This window comes from Microtus pennsylvanicus, chromosome 12 (assembly GCF_037038515.1).
Source record: "Microtus pennsylvanicus isolate mMicPen1 chromosome 12, mMicPen1.hap1, whole genome shotgun sequence".
Classification (NCBI taxonomy): Eukaryota; Metazoa; Chordata; class Mammalia; order Rodentia; family Cricetidae; genus Microtus; species Microtus pennsylvanicus.
The window spans coordinates 17,730,455-17,747,779 of NC_134590.1; the positions used below are offsets into that span (position 1 = coordinate 17,730,455).

The following is a 17,325-nucleotide window of genomic DNA, read 5'->3' on the forward strand; positions in this document are numbered from 1 at the left end:
AAACTAAAAGTCTCTGTTTAATAAATCGCAAATAAAGCAAGACACAGGAGCTCCTTTTGGCTCCCAGCACTTCTGTGGAGCCCTGCAAAACAGTGAGTAACCATAGCAACCCAAGGACGGTAGGAGGAAACATACAGTGCTGATTCGTATCAACATATTCGCCAAACATAAACTGGCAATAAAACTGTTTTAAGACTAAAGATTTGTTTTCTACCCTATGTGGTTAGGCCAAAGGAAATATCCTGTAATTTGTACAAAATGTGGATCCTGAGACCTCCTAGCAACTCTGGCCCCTGGCAGCATTCACTTCCCACGGAGGTTTTGTGAGAAAGCTATGCCAGCTCCTAGAGAAGTTAAATCACTTAATAACCTCTATCTGTTAGTTACACAAATCTTGGGGTTAAAGCATAAACAGTCTCCTAAGCTAAGATCTAGTATCACTAAACTGAGGTGAACGTATATAGGACGTGGTACTAGCCTTCCAGGTCGGAGCAGCAGAGTGCAGCATCTCCCACAAGGACAGGCAGGACAAGTTCAGGGCACTTCTTGGACTCTTTAATCTCAGGAAGGCTTTGATACAACAAATCCAGAAGCGCTGCAATTTTGTCCTTGTGTATTATCTGTGAAAGTCCAACTACTCTATCTATACAAAGGCAACTCGTCTGCCCAAATCATCCTGTCAGTGAGTTAATTGTAGCAAACAGGCTTTGAAGTATTTTTATTGCGGTGTGGGACAAAAGGTTTGACTGTCTTATTTTATTCACCAGAATTACAGTTTGGGGGTAAGTCTTCCTACTATCAGTTCACAGGAATAATTTTGCCTGACATATGAGGAACACTCGGCTAAGGCTTTGGACAAGTCTCAAAGTTTTCCAGAAGGGAAGCACAGGAGAATTGCAGTTAGAAATCTGTAATTTCTCTGACGTTAAAGGTTATTATTCCACCCAGACAGGCTTGTCAGTTAACCCTTTTAAAGGTATGGCTGTTGGTACTGTTGAAAGACCAGCAACTGCTTGTTAGGAATATTTCCTAATGCGAGCTCCCTGCCAAAGCAAAATTCCCAATCAAGCCGAATCACAACAAGCCAAATTAAAATATTCCAGGTTTAATGGAAGTTCTGCACTCTCAGGGATGAGGAAAAGAGGGAGACCATGTGTTCCTCTTTTGGGAACTCATTTAAATACCCTCAGGAGTCGTCATGACCCCACCCCAGGAAGGGGTCAGGACCTGGCCTGCAGGGATTTGGAGTCCAGACCAGGCCTAGGGGCTGGGATAGATGTGAGGGGCTGGGACCTAAGCTCCCAGCTTGACACTGCTGTGTCCTATTTATGTATAACTGGAGCAGTCTGACCACTCTTGAAAATACCTTCTAATATTTCTCTCGGAAGCATTCTGTACTTTATGGGTTGTTTCTGAGATTTGAGAAATTTGATCTGTGTTTTCCATCGTTGCAATAAATCATGTCTTCATATATTTATTACTGTTAGCCACAAATTGCTTTAATTTTCCTATCTATGCTTCTGGTTCTCTATATTCGACCCATCTGGTACTTTGTTTTACCTGAGATAAAGTTACAATCCAAAGAAGTTGAACATTTACTTTCTGAAGAGGCCAATCTGGATCCCAGGATTTTGGCGAGATTATGGTTACATCCATGCCTGTGTCAACCAAACTTTCAATTACAATGCCATCTATTCATATTTTTAGCTTTGGTCTAGAAGTTTCCAAAATGCTTGTTTTATGGTCTCTTCTGAAAATTTAGGTTTATCTGCTGAAGCTGTTCTGTCATCCAGAGCATTGTGGTTTTTAACAACAGGCATTAGCTCCCCGAATTAACTGTTGTGGAGTAGTTTCCCCTATGATGACAGGGAATAATTGAACCAAATTTGACATGGGAGCCTGTGAAAGGCCCCCCAAGGGGTTTCCCAGTGGCAAAGGGTTACCTTGCCTGTCCGTTGTTGATCTGCATTCATTAGTCCAATGTTGGCCTTTGCCTCACCTTCTGCATACTCCAAAAGTCTGGACATTCTGTTTAGGTTATCTCTAGTAAAAACATTGTTTCTAAGAACACCTAGACTATATTCCCTTTTTTGATGACCTTGTCTACCACAATTAAAATACCTGACATTTAGTTTTTCTTAAGATTTTTGGAAATTACCTCTCTTATCCAAGTATCATCATGAACATAAGATTCAAAATTGATCAGATTCCTTCATCTATGGGCATTGATCCCATCTTTAAAAGCATGATTATCCCTTTCAATGTCATTTAGCATGTTCAAAAGTGAAAGATTCAATTAATATTCATCTAACTTCTGGATCAGATATCATTCTACAACTGGAGTCAATCTTTGTAAAAAAAAATTAGTTAAGCCTTCTTTTGGATCCTGTATAATTTTGGTATATGACTCAGTCCTCTTTCTGACTTCTTCAATGCTGTTCCAAGCATTCAAAGCTGCTGTATGGCCTAGGGCCAAGATGTGTTCATCATAAATAGACTGTCATTGCAAACCAGCATAATAGCCTTCATCAAGAAGTTGATCTTACATCTCTAACACGTCTGGTCCTGCTTAGTTGTTCCACACCCTGGCCTTGTCTTTCCACCAAATCTTCCATTATAACTGAGGACCTACTTTCAATACTGCTATGACCAAATCTTTCCAGTCTTGTGTAATAATCCTGTTACTAGTTGCCCATGTATTTAACATCTGCCTCAGGAAATGTTGATGCATAACATATGAAACTATTGCATTCTTAAATCTCCTCAAACCTAACATTTGCACAGGATTCCAGTAAGCTCTTTATAGCCTTGGTGATACCTGTCATTTGGTGATTTTTCCTGTATGATGACTGGATAAACTGAAGTTGATTTTCCGGTAACTTTGGGACACTCTTCTTCAATTTCATAATGCAATGGTGAGCCAAGTTCTGCTCTAAATTTCTCTGCCTATGTCTGAATATTTTTATTAGTAAGCTTTTCCAAGGCTTGTTTTTTATCAAACTTTTATTATTTTCATTAGTAGCATTTCTAAAGTCTGAATTTTATTTTTTTATTGTTTTCTTTACTAAGTATTTGTAAGGCTTGTATATTATTATTTGCAACCTTTCCTAAGGCTTGTATCTTATGAATAGTAAGTTTTTCTAAAGTTTGTATCTTATCTGTCATTTTCTCATATTTGGCACAGTTATCAAACCATTTTAAGGATAAAATATGAGTAATCAAACTGATAATAATTATGACCAACATTAAGTCAATCCCAGCGAAATTTATTATCTCCTCATTCGTCCGGTCAATAGTAACAGTAAGCAGGGTCCTAAATTCCTGGGTTGTGATATGTTCAATATTTAAAATGGGGAGGATTTTAAGATTGTCCTTCCCTTTTTTCTTGGCTTTCTATTTATTTTTGTTTGTTTGTTTACCGTTTGAAAATTAAAAGTGTCTTACCAGCTCTGACGCCAATGTTTGAAAGGACAGGGTTGTGCAAAGGTAAATCAGATGTAGTGATGATGCTCAGCCAGCAGGAGGAGCAGGTGCAGTACAGAGTCAGGAGGGGAGTAGATACTGAGAAATTCAGGTGCAGGACAAACCGACCACTCTGGCTCAGCATGCTAGGAGTGAATGCTCTCAGACCTCAGCGGGGGTGATCAATGGGAGACACAGAAGAGGGCTTTGCAAAGGCAGCTGGACTATCTTCTGCCAAGGCGCTTATATGTGCAGCGGAATTGGCCTGGGAGAGTAGCGGCATACACATGCATGAAGTAAGCAGACCTGGGAATCTGTGCCTGGGAGGGCCTCAAGGGAAAAAAACCCTCGAATGCCGGAAACCAGGCAAGGAAGGAGTGGCGGAAGATTGACTATGCTTTCCATTATAACCAAAGTGGCTGCTACAGCATGTAGCATGACAGAATCCCACTGCCTTTGTGTGGTTTAATAACGCCCTTCATGCGCACCAGATAGAGCGATTTCTTTTACAGTATATAATAAAATAAAAGTAGGAATATTAAAGATAAAAACTTGGGATAAGTGCAAGTGACCCCAACACAACCGCCACCATCCACTTCCTGGCTCAAAAAGCTGCTCAAACCAAGGGCTTTTCTTTTTACAATCTTGTAAACTTGTAACACAGAATTATCAGTTTAAATTCATTTTGTTAACATATGTGTGATTTTATCATCAAAGTTTTTAAATGTGCATTTACTCAATAACTGCTAATTAATATTTTTACCTGCATTTGTATTTTATATAGCTATATGCAGTACATTCCAGTGAACACTATTTTTGACAGTACTCCAAAAATACTGCACACAGCATATATATATATATATATATATATATATATATATATATATATATATATATATAAAACCTATAAATGCAAAGTCATTCCCTCCTGATTGGAAGATAGTCTTACATATCTTAAAAAGATACAAAATTGTTTTAGAGCCTTGAGGTCACCAAAGTTCTGTTTGACCAACTGCATTCCACATCATCAGATGGTGCTCGTTAACAGTGGACTTTGAAGTGTAGGAATTACACATTAACTTCTTGATTGATTCATTGTTGCATGAAAGCATGAGTTCAAAGGAATAGCAAATGTAAAAGAAGCTCTTACACTGCACCAAGTACCTACAAAGCTTACTTACCTTGGTTCCTCTGCTGATGCCAGGACATCTTACTCAGGAAATTGTGTAAGCGCGCTGATGTGACCTTGGAATACAGCCATCGGATCGCTATTGACACATCCTGAATGAACATTTACAGAGATCCTGGGGGGCATTCAGTTCATACTGACCCCAGCTAACTGAATTCCTTAATATTTGAGACTTTCTCTATATATTTGATGAAACAGGAGTTTGAAGATCACATCACAAAGTGAGTCAATTAGTGATTACATGAGTGATAAAAGTGTTAATTTGGGAACTGTTAGTCACAATAGTCAAGAGACTTTGTAGAATATTTGAATATTCTGAACAGTGTTGCAGAGACTCTTGACAAAGCTGCAAGACTTAAACTTTGATGTTATAGTTGAAGATGCCATTTGTCAGTGTGGTGAGCTGGTGGCTGAGATTCTTTTGTTGTTGTTGTAGTTTTGGGGTTTTTTTTGGGGGGGGGGGGTTGGAGACAGGGTTTCTCTGTAGCTTTGGAGCCTATCCTGGAACTAGCTCTTGTAGGCCAGGCTGCCCTTAAACTCACAGAGATCTGCCTGCCTCTTCTAGGATTAAAGGAATGTTCCACGATGGCCCGGCTAGTGGCTGAGATTCTTAAAATACTTTTTAAAAAATTACCCTCTGCACTTCTGGCCTGGCTATACAGTGGACAAGTAGAGCTGAAGATTTCTTCCTCCTGTGTGGCATTGTTCTCTCAGAACTAAGTGAGATTTTCATTCAGAGAGAAGGTTAAAGAAATAGAATTTACATGGTTTGTCTCTAGCTTTTCGTTCCAATCATCTACTAGAAATAATTTTAGAGTTAAGTTCTAGAAGTGTTTTAAAATAGGTGTTGTATAATCTTAGTGTTTCTGTTCCTTTAAAGGTGAACCTGTATATTGTTTTGTTTTGTTTTGTTATCAAAAGACTGGACTTTTGTAAATCAGTCCTGGAATCTGTTGTCAGATTGTATCTGGCAACATCAGAAGCTATACCCCTAAAGTCTCACCAACATGACCACCTAAACAGGAGATGAGCAAGGACAACAACAAGAGACATGTCAAGGTGGAGAAAAACCAAAAGGGGTCAACCCTACAATATGAACTTCAGGCAGCTAAGGAATGCAGAGAGCAGGAGAATTAGTCTTCCCCAATACCAAATGGTCATCCCTGAAAACCTACATACATACAAGTAACATTATATAGATTTAGATATGGATTTAGCTGGTTATGTTTAGGACTGGGGGAGGGGAGACAGAGAGAGAAAGAGAAGAGAGAGATCACACATATAACATTTAGAGTCTACATAAGAGAGAAAACACTGTCTTTCTCAGATTTGTTTAATTACCCTAATATGATTAACTCCACTTGTGTCTGTTTTCGAGAAAATGACATAACTTCATCTTCTAAGGCTGAAAAATCCCATTTTTGTATATAACCTACATGTTCTTTGTTGTCTGTGCTGAAACTTAAGCTGGTTTCATAACTTAGCTATTGTGAATAGGGTCGCAACACTGATGTGCGTACATCTCTGTGATGTGCAACCTTGGAATCTCTGGAGTCCAGCTCAGAAGTGTTGTGTCACATATATATGTGTGTGTGTGTGTGTGTGTGTGTGTGTGTGTTTGTGTGTGTGACATATGTATACATATATTCAATTTTAGCTCTGTTTTGTTTCCTATTTTCTGCATGACTGTATGTTACATATGGGGTGTGTATTTGTATGTGTGTCTGGCTGTGTTGTGTGTGTAAACAAATGTATAAATACAACTTTCTGAGGCTCAGGGAACATGACAGAAGAGAAAGACCGTAAGAGACAGAGGACCAGGATATCTGTTGTAGAACCGTCTCTTCAAGAGATGGCTGCATAAATAGGATTGGAACAATGGCAGCAACAATGAACATGTTAACATGAAAGGGAGAAAATTTCTAGAGGTCCCTACCATAGACAGAGAACTGTAGGCAACTAATGACTCTTGGGAGAAGAATTAGCCTCTCCCAAGAGTGAGTCCCGTTGTTGGTTGTCCAAATCAGTATGGTCAGCACTGAAACCATAGACACACAAACAACAAAATATTCTCCTATTCTGAGAGCAGCCTGTTTGCTTCATTTGCCCTTTTACTAAGTGAGTTGTCACATATTTTCAGTGTTCCGTTTTGTGAGTTATTCATACATTCCATGTTTCAATCCTCTCGCAGGTATGTAGCTGGCAAAGTTTTCTCTCATTCTCTAGGCTGAATTTTCCCTCGATTGCATCCTTTGCTGGACAAAAGCTTTTTAAATTTCACTTAATCCTACTTGTCACTTCCTGCTTTCATTTTCTTCTCTGTGAGACTTCTTTTCCAAAAGTCCTTGCCCAGCACCATGTCTTGAAATACTTGCCCTGCTTTCATTTAAAAGTTCCTAAGTTCAGGAACATCTTTGGTCCATTTTGAATTTTTTTTGTATGGGGTGAAGAATATTAACCTAGGTTCAGTATACACATATTGATGACAATTTTAGCATTCTTTATTGCAGAATTTTCTTTTCTTCAGTGTATGATTTCTACATTTCTTTCAAAAAATAATGATGGTGATAACTATGCACGTTCAGTTATGACTCTCCTATTGTGTCCCATTGAAATACATGTCTCCTCTGTATGAGTATCATGTGGATTTTGCTACTATGAATCAGCAGGGTAATTTCAAACTGGACGTGGTGATATTTTCTGCATTATCCTAATTGCTCAAGATTGCATTGGATATTTGGAATTTTTTGTTCTTCCTTGTGAGCTTTAGGATATTTCATACTTCTGTGTAAAGTATAATGTAAAGGACTGCTTGCTTGTCCAAGCTGCCTGGCTTGCTTAGCCCTGAAATAACCACACAAAAATTGTACTAATTAAATTACTTCTTGGACCATTAGCTCTAGCCTCTTATTGACTAACTTTCACATCTTGATTTAACCCATTTCTATTAATCTGTACATCACCACGTAGCAGTGGCTTACCAGGGAAGATTCAGCATGTCTTACTCTGGTGGCTCCATGTCGGCTTTCACTCTGCTTTCTTCCTCCCAGCATTCTGTTTAACTTTCCCCACCTACCTATGTTCTGCCCTATCAAGTGTCCAAAGCACTTTCTTTATTAACCATGAAAGCAACACAAAGGCAGAAGGACCTTCTACACCAGTATAAGTTTAATTTTGATGAGAATTGTACCGAATCTGTAGTTGTGCTCTATGCACTCCTTACAATATCAAATATGTCGTTAATATAGTAGATCTTTCCATTTTCTAGTACTCTCTTTAAATTTTTTCTTCAGTTTTTTAAAATTTCTACTGCAGAGGTCTTTCCCCTTATAGCATTGTTAAGTTTATTCCTACATTATATTTTGGTGATAGTGTTTTGCTTTAAAGCTGCTTTGTATAGAATTTTTTTCCTAATTTCTTTCTCAGAATGTTCATTATTGACATATTGAAAGCCTCCTGGTTTTTTGCATGTATTTTTGTGTGTGGCATGCGTGTTTGTATGCATTGCACTAGTACATTGCGAGTGTGTGCTGCACATGTGTATGCATTGCGTGGAGGTCTGAGGTTAGTATCAGGAGTCTTCCTCAATCATTCTCCATGTCTTTCACTGAGGCAGTCTTTCATTTGAGCCCAAAGCAAACCAACATGGACCAGTCTAGCTAGCCAGTTTGATCTGCAGTTCCCTTGTCTCCAAAACCTTCTAAACTACGAAATGCAGGTGGACTAACACATCCATCTGGATTTACTCTGGTTCTCATGCTTGAATGGCAGGTGCTTTCACTACTGAGGCATCTCCCTGCCCTGCTACTGATATTTGTATATTGATTTTGTGTTAAAACATTGCTGAAAAAGCTCATTAGTACTTAGGACTATTTTTTCATCTTCTGTACTATTAGGATCTCTTGCATATAAGATCACATGATATGCAAATAGCAGAAAATGTTTTTCTTTCCTACTTGTATCCATTTTATTTCCTCCTCTTGTATTATTGCTCTAAGATTTCAAGGACTATATTAAATAAATGCACATGGACAATATGATCCATTCCTTTATGCTAATTTCAGCAATAATATTTGTGTTTTTTTCATTTATAATGTTAGCTATAAATTTTTCATATATAGCCCTTCTTATTGTCCTTCAATTAAAAAATTTCTTGAGGTATTTCATCATGAAGAAATGTTGGATTTTGTCAATTTAATATTTTTATAGGACTCCTGAGTGTGGGAACAAGTGGGTCTCTGATTCTTATGCCTCCTCTTGGCGCCTCTTTTCCACCTGTTGGTATACCATGTTCAATATGGATGTGATTGTTTTTGCTTTGTTTCATTTTATTTTGTCTTATATGGTTGCTATTTCTTAGAAGACAGTTCTTTTCCAAGGAGAGGCAAAAGATGGTGGATCCAGAGGGGAGGTGGTGAGGAACTGGTTGGAATAAAATGAGGAAAAAATATATTCAGTATATAGTCAATAAAAAAGGAACCTATTTTCAGTAAAAGAAAAACATTCTATATAATATATAGTCTACATGATCATCATTTGGAAACTTTCCTGGCTTTTTCTTTGTAACTTCTTTTTTGCTGTTGCATGAAACATACATTCTCATATAAATATTTTGCCATGAACAAATCAATAAAAATAAGCTAAAATTGCAAGATGTGTTTTCTAAGTTTTTAGTCAATTTTTTAAAAAAATTTAAACCAATGATTAAAAAGTGTTAGAAAGTCCACATTTCATGTACTAAAGAATCAGTAATGTTTTTGCAGGGATAAAATAATGTATAATGTAAATAAAAGAGTGAATTAATAAAAAGAGTATTATGCAAATTTACATGGGTTCAATGAAACTTTTGCCTCACCTTGTTGCTTCTTACAGAGGAGCTGGTTGATTTCTTCTTATTTTGTTTAGGACTTTCTCTTTGAGGCAAGATCTTACTATGGTCTCAGATTCATTGTGCAGCTGAAGATCATGTTGAATTCTAGGTCTTCAAGCCATCACCTTTCAAGGACCATTACCTGAACATGAAGTATATGGTGCTTGGATATAAACTTAAGTTTTTATTTAAGATAGGCAAGTGTTTTATTAATCAAATTACAGCCCCAGACCTAGGTTCAATTTTGATTATTCCACAAAACTACACATTGAGGGTTTCATCTCCAGATCATTGCAGTAAACATTTAGGTGGCGAGGCCTAGAGCAAGAATGTTATGCCATTTGTTCCTAGAATGAGGTGAGGAGCTTGCTGTGCCATACATTTTCCCCATGATGGCCAAAATAAATGTTGTCTCCTTGTAAAGTAATTATGTCAGGAAAAGGAGAATGGCATAACAGGGAGAGGAAATTAGGCAATATAAGGACCATTTTGTTTGTAGATAATATCTGGCTTTTAAAAGGTCAAGGTTTGGAATTGGACGATTGAAATCAAAATTGAAAAATTTCTCAATTTCAAACACATTTAACCAAAAACTTTGAGAAGTGGTTAAACCAAGACCAAATCTCCACCTGTGAATTGCTAATAGACACCATCCATTGTTGTTGAATGTTCCCTATAAAAGCAAAGAGACGTATCTTTCTGTGCCAGTTATAGACAGTGCATTCTTTAGGGAGATTAAACTAATATCAGAGCAAAAGGTGTCATACATACAGCATTACATAAGAACAGTGAATATTACACTAAAACAGGTAAATCAGAATGCATACTTCTGGATTACAAATCAAATTCTTTTACTAAATTTCTGAATTCAAACAACATAAACTGAAATTCAGATTTTTTTCTTTACTTCTTCTCATCAAAGAGAGATTTAGGTGGCAAGACTGGGAAACTTTTACAAACTTAGACAATATATAAAGGAATACAGAAGGTAAGAGATAGAAATATACTGTAATTTTAATTTCAACTACTTCTTACATAACTCACGATCAAAGAAAAAATTATACTCAATGAAATGAATCCCAGATAACCTGAAATAATTTTGTAAAAGTATAATAATAAATAAACTTAAAGTAACTAAATTACCCCTTTCCTTTTGAAAATACATTGTGAGGGCTCTTGTTTCTCTTGCGGAGGACCAGAGTTCGATTCTAAGTACTTAAAAATTGGCCAGCTTAAAATTACCTGTAACTCCTGCTTTGCAGACCTGGCACCTTCTTCTGGCTTCCATGAGAATACTCATACTTGTGCACACATGTGCATACAAACATATAAATAAATAAATAAATAAAAACTTCAAAAATACATACATATATTTATACATATTAGTAGCAAACAATAACATTGCAAATGGTAAGTCTGAGTAGAATGTTTTCTTAGTGTCCCCAAATAAGTCTAGTCAAAAGAACATATGCCCAGTGTCTGTGGAAATGTTGTGGCATATCCACTAGAGAAGACTACTTAGACATGGGTTCAAGCCAATAGTAAGCTTTTATTCACTGGCTGGAGAAAGTCCCAAGCCTTTCTCAGGTTTAGCTTCGAAGCCCAAAACCACATCTTGGATTGACACACCTCAGTTAGCAAAAACAGTCAGAAGTGTAGCTGCAGAAGCTAAAAAGCATTGTTAGTACATTTAGGGACATTCCTGGAACTATGGGCTTTGGTAGATTAGGTCTCAGTTCTTGATTCTTGTCTTTGTTTCTCAAGTGTTGCTGCCTATGTGCTGAGTTCCAAAGCCTGAATGTGTTCCATTCTTCCACTATGGCATCAATTCTGCTAAGATCCAGGGGTCTGTTACAAAACACACCACAGCAAATTTATTTATGACCATGACAATTAGTGTCTCTATCACCCAAACAATATTTTCAGTGTGGAGTGCTGCAATTTGAATATGACTTATCCACATGATAAACTTTGGTCATTGTAAAAAGGTTGAGAAGCAGTAGAGATTTTTGACAAATGAGTATAAATTTCTCCTGGGAGTATCTACATCAGTTAGGATTAGAGTCATTCCTATAATAATAAATTGTTATGAAGTAGTGAACATACTTGGCCTCTTTTGCACATATACATTTTATGTCTTATTTTTCTGTCATTTTAATATATAGACAAATCGCTGTCACTAGGGATTAACCCCAGGCTGTCTGGGCTTTCCAGCTACCAGAATCAAACTATAGCATTTTTCCATATGTTATAGTATGCTGCAAGTATTTTGTTACAGAAACATTTTTAAAAGATTTTTTGAATGATAAAACTTTAACAAATGAAATGTAACAATTTAATAATTCTATAAATAAATTTACTGTACAACATTGAACTTTAACTTTTGAGTTTCTAAATTTTATGCTATGTTGGTTTTATAGTATCAAAATTTTAAGTACAATTTAAATGAACGGATAAATAATTTTGACACAACTGCATTGCATCATCTTTATATTTCTAAGTAAAGGAGAGTGTAAGCAAGGTGGTTGTGGATAAAAAAAGAGAAAGGAGATCACAAATAAACTTTTATAACCTTCGAGTCATCTGAGTTCTATGGTACCCAAGTGTGCACATGATCAAAAACTAAAAGTATTGATTTACAAGAAAACATAGAGGTTAGACTTTAACTTCTTGATTGCTTTGTCCTTAAAGTGAACCAGAGAAGAAAAACAAAATTTGCCAGAAGCACTCACATTCCAGCAATATTCCTAAGCAGTGGGTTTCAGTTCGACTGATACATACCAGGGTGTATCTACAGAGGTCACAGGACAACTTGAGAGAACTGGTTCTCTCTTTTCGCCATGTGTTTAAATAAAATTGAATTCAGGCCACTGGGATTTTGGTAACAAGTGCCTTCACCAGCGGAGCAAAATTTCTGATCTGAGTCAATTCTTTAAATTGTATCTTTTCATTAAATAAAATGTAAAGTAAGGAGATAGAAAGATAGCTTGGCAGACAAAAGCACTGACTGTGCATCCAGGACCTATGTTTTCCTTTATGGAGCTTCCCAGAGGCTCCAATGCCCTCTTCTGGCCTCCCCACACACCAGGCACACAAGTGGTACACAGTCATACATGCAGGCCAAATACCCACACATATAAAAATAAGTTAAAATTTAAAAGAATATATGAACTGGTTGCAAGCTTCTACACTAGCTATTGGTTGAATTGCACATGCTCACCAATGTCATTTCTGTATTTTGAGACCTAGCAATGACCACACAGCTCTCATACAGACTTTCCCAGGTTAGTGTCACTAAAAGCAAGCTTTTCTGTGCCATTAGCAGATTCCCACCCCTAATTCCAGCCATGTAGCTTCTCCACTGGCTTTCCGTAGAGAGTGCCACCAGAATCCCACCCAAACCATCTCCACGCTTCTAGACATAGCTCCTGACAAGCAGTGCAGGCTTTGTCTGGAAACCTCAACAGAATCTTAAACTTCAATGCCATACCAAACTCCAAGGCCTAACTCCAGAAGTGCAATTCTTAGAAGAGCCCACACTGAATGAAGCAGGCTAGAATATTTCATCAGATAGAAAACAGATGAGAAAAGACTACATGCCCACATCACAATGCAAAAACTCAAATATGAAAGATCAAAACAGTATTCCATCCCTTTAACACAATAGTCCTATGGAAATGCTCTCCAATGAATGCTTCTTAGATGACCCACAGGACACAGACACATTCAGCTAGGGAAGATTGCTTAAATACTTCCTCTCTTAGCAGATCTCATAGTATTTTCTGAAACCGTTGAAGTCAGTCTGCAGGGAGAGACTTACCGGTCAAATCCAGGTAGAATCCTCTGAGTTCTGTGTCCTTAGTGTGCAATGTCTTTAGAAATGGGGTCCCACCCTACACCCTTAAGAGGCAACCAAGGGATGCATCAGTAGCCTATGTTTGGGGAGAGTCACTTGGACTACCCTGACCAACCATTTGAAATAAGGATGTCTTCGTTGGGTTTTCTATTGCTGGGATAAAGCACCATGACCAAAATCAAGTTGGGAAGGAAAGGATTTATTCAGCTTACATCTTCATACCACCGTTCATCACTGAAGGAAGTCAGAACTAGAACTCAAATATGGCAAGAACCTGGAAACACAAATGGATGCAGAGGCTACAGGAAAGTGCTGCCTGCTGGCTTGTTCCTTGTGCTTCCAGTCTGCTTTCTTATAGAACCCAGGACCACCAGCCCAAGAATGGCATGATCCACAGTGTGCTGGCCTCTCCCCCATCAATCACTAATTTATTTATTTATTTATTTATTTATTTATTTATTTATTTATTTATTTGTATGTATGTATACAATATTCTGTCTGTATGCCTGCAGGCCAGAAGAGGGCACCAGACCCCATTACAGATGGTTGTGTGCCACCATGTGGTTGCTGGGAATTGAACTCAGGGCCTTTGGAAGAGCAGGCAATGCTCTTAACCTCTGGCCATCTCTCCAGCCCCATCAATCACTAATTAAGAAAATGCCTTACACCTGGATCTTATGGAGACATTTTCTCAGTTGAGTTTCCCTCCTTTCAAATAACTCTGCGTTGTGTGTCCGGTTCACATAAGATTAGCCAGAACAAAGGAATAGTGTGCTGGAAGGAAATTATGACTGGTACTGAAAACCTACCCAGTTTCCTGGGGCTAGTGACGTTATTGACCTTAGGGGGAAAAATCTACTATTTCCACTTTGCTAAGCAAACACAATTCCTTAATACATTCTAAACCTTATCCTTATACCCATATGTATGTTTGTGTTTTAGTCAATGTTGCTGTGAAGAAACACTATGATCATGGCAACTCTTATTAAAGGGTTAAATTAGGGTTGTCTTACAGTAGTACAGAGGTTTAGATCATTGTCATTATGGCAGAAAGCATGGTGGCATGCAGGCAGACATGGTTCTAGAGAGGTAGCTGAGAGTTCCACATTCAGATCTGCATGAAGCAGGAAGAGAAAAAGAGACACTGGACCTGGTTTTAGCATTTAAAATCCCAAAACCCACTCCCAGGAACACACTTCTTCCAAGGCCACAGCTACTTCAAAAACTCACACCCCTAATAGTGCCAAGTTCTTGGGAACCAAGTATTCAAGTATATGACCCTATGAGGGTCATTCATATTCAAACCACCACAATATGACTGCCACACTTTACAATAGAGAACCACCGCAGAAAAGCGCAATTTTGCATAATACAAATAAAAGGTTCAGAAATTCCTGCGCCAATAAATATGTTTACATCACAGTTCCTGTAAATACAGTTCAAGGAATATGATGAAAGAGTAAACACCATGATTATAAGAATCAGAATACCAGGAAGTAAAGTCTATGGTGAAGCAGGCTCTCCTAGAATTGCCTGCATATGCAAACATGAAACCATGGGAATATCAATGACCTATTAATGTAGAAGGGATGAAATTTTCTGTTTTCTACTGACTCTAAGAAAGCACAAGCCAATATTTCTGCCTCGCTCTCCCTTTTTTCTACTTTCCCTGTCATATCTGAGTCTAGTGACCCGTTTCTCCCCTTTAACTGTTGTGATACCCTCCTTACATTATAAAGTTCTTTATAGGCCAGCAGCTGAATCTAAGTAGCATTTACATCACCTACAGCAACAGTCACACAAACCACTCTACTAGAATAATATTTGATTTTATCTGTATTTGTCCCTTTTTGGACTACATTTACATAGATGACTTTTTTTCCCTAGAGACATGAAAACAAATGTCTATTAAGATCAGAAAAGGCATTGATGAAAACCCAAATTAGTAATTTCACTCAAGTGTGGCAAGGTGAGTCAAGGAATTTATTGGATTATTGCTGTGACTTATGCTTATTGTTAATAAAAAACTAATGGGCAGATAGCAAGACAAAAAGAGATTGGGTGAGACAGCCTGCCAAACAGAGAATGATAGAAGGAGGAAGGGTAGAGTCAGGAATGTCAAGGGAGACAAAAGTGACCTGCCAAATAAGCCAGATGTACATAAGATGAAGTAACAAGTCACAAGTCACGTGGCAATGCATAGATTAAGAATATAGGTTAATTTAAGTTGTAAAGACTAGTGAATAATAAGCCTGAGATATTGGCTGACCTTTGTAATTAATATAAGCCTCTGAGTGATTATTTGAAAGAGGCTGTGGGACAAAAAGAACTGCCTACATAAGGCACCCACCATTTGGTGTGGATCCACATAAGACCCAAGAAGGCTTTAGAAAGGTTCTAAATACAAAGAAATGAAGCTGCAGTGAGTTTTCTAGGCTCTCATGATAGCCATATGGTACATAGACACATCTCTAAACAATTGCCCATGAGATGGAATCAGACACCAACCACCATAAGCTAAGTAGCATGGCAGATTTCTGCAATGTCTCACATGGGCCACAGTACAGAGAGGTGTTTCTTGGTCGTTGCCTTATACTTGAGCTGAAAGCATCAGCTTACTGCACAACAGATTTGAGGTTCTTCTCATGCAGACAAAAAAAGTTACAGATACACAGTAAGGACATATTAAAATAGGAAAAAAAACTGTAAACAGGTTACAGTGTATTCAAAAATTACATTGGGAGAGACAATAAAAGAGTATATAAAAAATAATTTAACAGTAAAACAGTAAAGGCCTTTAAAAAATAGAGCCATAAAAACACAATAAGCCACAAAATGATGGATAATACACAAAGTCTGGACTCTATATGCTATTGTGTTGTCTTTAAATTTTTTGGATACCAAGAGACATTGGATTATGGAAACAGCTGGATTAAGTTAACCCATATATTTTAACAATATTTTTACTTCAAAATTTAAGTCAAAAGATATGTTGCATTTGGGGAAGAGGTTATGCATTTCTTTCCATAGGAAATAAAAGATTGTGTGTGAATTCATTCCAGTTTAAGAAAAATTAGGATTGATCAAGTAAGACCCCCCCCTGAAAAATCTCTGATGTGAGCCGATAGCTCGGATGACTCACCATCTCAGAACCCCTCTGTTTCAGTTTCCCCTGAGCTCTACAGCCAAAACATCTTCAAGGCACCTGGTAAAGATGATCCAACCACATGGACTACTACAACTGGGACTTTATCATTATCCCGGTTTTCTCAAGATTCCCCAAATATTACCAGGACCCCAACTAACATAAAGTCATCTAGAAAACTACTCCCAAACTCCCAAAAGTTGAGGTATGAGGGCTTTGTTATTCAATAGATTATAAATGTTTATCATTGTTTAGGAGGAGTGGTTACAAATTATTATTTGCCATGGTTAAAAAAAGTCTAAAACATGATTTCTTGGTAGCAGCATTGTCTCAGGTGGGCTCTATTTGCTAGAGGCAAGCAGAAAAGTGGCTCTTCTAAGAGAGGCTTCCTGACTCAGTGTTAGCAGCAAAAACCCTGCAGCTCTTTTAACAGGACCACTGGTATGCTTCTTGGTGGTGGCATGTACCTAAAAACTCCACAGAGTGTGAGAAAAAAAACATGGCTCCCACCAGTACCTCTGCCATGAAGCTGGACTCTCAGAAAGCCAAGGAGTAGGCTGATCCAGCTACCAAAGATGCAGCTTTCGTCCTAGCCATATCACTTAGCAAATTAAAAACTTGTGTAGTGAGAAAAAAAGAGATATACAATAAAGACAGATTTGGAAAAAAAACTCTATATGGTTTACAGTGTGTTTAAAAATATGTGTACAATTGAGAAAGAAAGGAAAAAAGAGAAAGTTTGACCTGAAGAAAGACATTCATGGATCTAAGACATACATGGATCTAATCTACATGGGAAGTAG

The 17,325-nt window shown here is 37.7% G+C and overlaps 1 long non-coding RNA gene across 1 annotated transcript in view; it reads right to left on the reverse strand.

The window, feature by feature from the left end:
* Positions 1-9,650: 9,650 nt before the first annotated feature.
* Positions 9,651-17,325, reverse strand: part of LOC142832315 (uncharacterized) — a 29,717-nt gene continuing 22,042 nt past the window's right edge. The window contains exon 3 of the long non-coding RNA XR_012907222.1: positions 9,651-9,663. This is a non-coding gene — a long non-coding RNA (uncharacterized LOC142832315). The remainder of the gene's footprint in view (positions 9,664-17,325) is intronic.